General features: G+C 38.6%; 1 pseudogene across 1 annotated transcript; it reads left to right on the top strand.

The window, feature by feature from the left end:
- The first annotated feature begins 2606 nt into the window (after positions 1–2606).
- On the top strand, positions 2607–3315 carry LOC308490168 (nucleophosmin-like; annotated as a pseudogene). Its single transcript has 2 exons — positions 2607–3115; positions 3166–3315. The product of its transcript is annotated as a nucleophosmin-like (transcript).
- Positions 3316–3719: the final 404 nt, after the last annotated feature.

Raw genomic sequence — 3719 nt, 5'->3', positions numbered from 1 at the left:
CAACTTTTGTTCAGTGTATTCATAGGTAGTTGACGTTTTTTGATGCTCTTATAAACGGTAACTTTTAAAGATTTTTATTTTCTATTTGTTTCTTGCTGGTATATAGAAAAACCACCAATGTTTGTATGTTGAGCTTGTATCCAGCAACCTAACTAACTTTACTTGTAAATTCTAATAGATTATCAGTAAATTCCTTTGGATTTTCTACATTATGTTGTGTCCGAATAATGACAGTTTAGTTTTTCCTTTCCCAAACCTTATGCCTTTTATTTCTTCTTCCTGCCTTTTTTGAACTAGCTAAGCCCTCCGATGCAATGTTAAGTAGATGTGGTGAGAGAGGACATTACAGTTTCACCTATATTACCCTCATCTTCCATCAAGAAGGTTATGAAGGATTCTGGGAAGATGACAAGGGCGGCGTAGTTTTGGGATATTTCAAAATCTCCACTTAAAAACAGGTAGTACAAATAGATAGAGGAATAAAGTGTACAGTGGAGTTTTCCCAGAGGCCACACGACATGCTACAGCCTAACACATTAAATGCAAAACCAGACATAAGAATCCAACTGTCTACATATATTACATAATAGTACACTTGGCTCTTTGATGACAATAAAAGTTCATAACATGAATGATAGAAAACAAACAGCTCTATGTCAGAATGAAACTGCGTTAAACAAACCTGAAAGTACTTTTTTGTTCTTTAGAAATCAATAAAATATAGCATTTGTGTTGATAAAAAAATAATCCAACGATCGTCTATTAAACCAGACATTAAGACATTTGCAAAAACATAAAACATGCCAATCTTCTCACTAAATGTTGTGTTTTCAGAAATATAGTTCCTTTTCATTTAAAAAAAATTAGTTGTTTATGTTAACATGCAATAGGATTATTATTGCGATCGAAAATGAATTAAGAAATAAATCTTTAAAATAAAAACCATTCGTGGACAACACCTATAACAAAACCAGGAGCTAAGATATTCCCCTGCCCCCTGAGGTACCAGTGGGTGGGGTTGAGCCCCATGCCAGGCACAGACTTGGGGTGTTAGGTCTGTGTGGAGAGGGAAGTGGGCAGTAACATGCCTGCCTGAGTAAGGGGGGTCCCAGGATACCTACAAATGTGCCCTGGACAGCGTGGTGGCAGGACAGTTTTACACTAGCAGGTGAAGCTGACAAAGGGCTGCTGCTGGGATAGTGGGTGAGCACAGGGTGGCCTGGTCATGTCTCAAGGAGCTGGAATGTGCAGGCCCTGTGAGCCCTCAGAAATGACTAGCCAGGGCCTCCTTCCAGGACAGAGCACCACACGGAGGGAAAACTGCTGGGAGCGGGATCAGAATTGAGCAGGACATGGATAGAGACACATACAGGAGAGGGTAAAAAAGTGGGGGAGGGCATAAAGGCAGGCATCTCTAAAGGCCAGCCACCATGTGTATTAAAATCACACGAGAACAGCAGAAGAGGGATCTCTATGAAAGGAGGAAAGCCATCTGTACCAGGCCTCCTGCTACAAGCTCATGAACATTAAATCCACATAAAAAGCGACAGAAAAGGATCAAGGTCAAGTCCCATACAAAAGTTACTATAAGAAAAGTGAGAATAGGCAGAATAACATTCCTACAGAGAATGAAAGCACTTCAGAAGGATGTGCTCACAAAAAGACCAAAATTGTAACATGCTATTTCAAATTAAGCTAAAAACGTTTAAGAAAATGATAGAAAACCTGGGGGAAAAAAACCCCACCATAAGTCAATTTTTAAAACTCAAAAATGAAGTGACAGATTCCATAAAATAATTAAAAATAAAAGAAAAAAGTATTTCATAAATGAAGACTAAAGTAAAAGGAAGACAAGAGTATATACAATGAATAATGAACACAATGACTAATCCCTTAAGAGAAGTTGAAGATGAAAAGGAGGACATTTCAAAATTCAAAAGGAAACAAAGAACAGGAGTAACAGGATTTGAGAGAAAGTGAGAAATATTGAAGATCAGCAATAAAGACCAATATACAGATAACAGGAAAAGCCCACTGTGTACCACAGCAGTATACTTGTTACAATCATGAGTTCAGACTGACACCTCCCCATAGCCACATAGCACTTTTGAGAACAAGTGTATTCCCAGACAAGAAAAAGGAGTTCAGCACCACCAAACCAGTATTACAAGAAATGTTAAAGGGACTTCTTTAAGAAGAAGGGGGAAAAAAATCATAAATATGAATAATAAAATGGCAATAACTACATACCTATCGATAATTACTTTAAATGTAAATGGATTAAATGCTCCAATTGAAAGACATAGGATGGCTGAATGGATAACAAAACAAGACCCATATATATGCTGTCTATAAGAAACCCACTTAGATAGAAAGACACATACAAACTCAAAGTAAAGGGATAGAAAAAGATATTTCACCCAAATGGAAATTAAAAAATGCACAACAAAACACACTGGGGTAGCAATAGTTATAGGAGACAAAATAGATTTTAAAACAAAGGCCATAGTCCCTGGTGTGATTCCATCCTGCGTGTCTGTTCTGCCAAGCAGTAGTCGTTTATCTCCACCCATTTTCTCTCCCACCTAAGTGTGTGCCAGCACCCCATGGAAGATTTGATGGACATGGACACGAGCCCCTAGAGGCCCCACAGCTATCTTTTCCGCTGTGAACTACAGGCCGACAAAGATTATCACTTTAAAGTGGATAATGATGAAAATGAGCACCAATTATCTTTAAGAACGGTCAGTTTAGGGGCTGGTACAAAGGATGAATTGTACATTGTTGAAGCGGAGGCAATGAATTATGAAGGCAGTCCCATTAAAGTCACACTGGCATATTTGGAAACGTCAGCACAGCCAACGGTTTCCCTTGAAGGTTTTGAAATAACACCACCTGTGGTCTTACAGTTGAAGTGTGGTTCAGGGCCTGTGCATATTAGTGGACAGCACTCAGTAGCTGTGGAGGAAGATGCCGAGTCAGAAGATGAGGAGGAGGAGGATGTGAAACTCCTACACATGTCTGGAAAGCGCTCTGCCCCTGGAAGTGGTAGCAAGTTTCCATAGAAAAAATTAAAACTTGCTGATGAAGATGATGATGACGAGTTTGATGATGAGTAAGCAGAAGAAAAAACTCCTAGAAAGAAACCTGTTTGAGATACTCCAGCCAAAAATGCACAAAAATCAAACCAGAATGGAACCTCGAAACCATCAACACCCAGGTCAAAAGGTCAAGAATCCTTCAAAACACAGGAAAGAAACTCTTAAAATACCAAAAGGGCCTAGTTCTGTGGAAGACATTAAAGCAAAAATGTAAGCAATTATAGAAAAAGGTGGTTCTCTTCCCAAAGTGGAAACCAAGTTCATCAATTATGTGAAGAATTGCTTCTGGATGACTGACCAGGATCTCAGTCATTGGAGGAATATTCAAGATCTCTGGCATTGGAGGAAGTCTTTTTAAGAAAACAGTTTCAACAGTTTGTTAAAATTTTCCATCTTATTTCATTTCTGTAACAGTTCTATCTGGCTGTCCTTTTTATAATGCAGAGTGAGAACTTTCCCTACTGTGTCTGATAAATGTTGTCCAGGTTCCATTGTCAAGAATGTGTTGTCCAAAATGCCTGTTTAGTTTTTAAAGATGGAACTCCACCCTTTGCTTGGTTTTAAGTATGTATGGAATGTTATGATAGGACATAGTAGTTAGTAGTGGTGGTCAGACAA

This window comes from Rhinolophus hipposideros, assembly GCF_964194185.1.
Source record: "Rhinolophus hipposideros genome assembly, chromosome: 21".
Taxonomy (NCBI): domain Eukaryota; kingdom Metazoa; phylum Chordata; class Mammalia; order Chiroptera; family Rhinolophidae; genus Rhinolophus; species Rhinolophus hipposideros.
The sequence above is the reverse complement of the archived record's forward strand: the minus strand, read 5'-3'. Positions and strand labels throughout refer to the sequence as shown.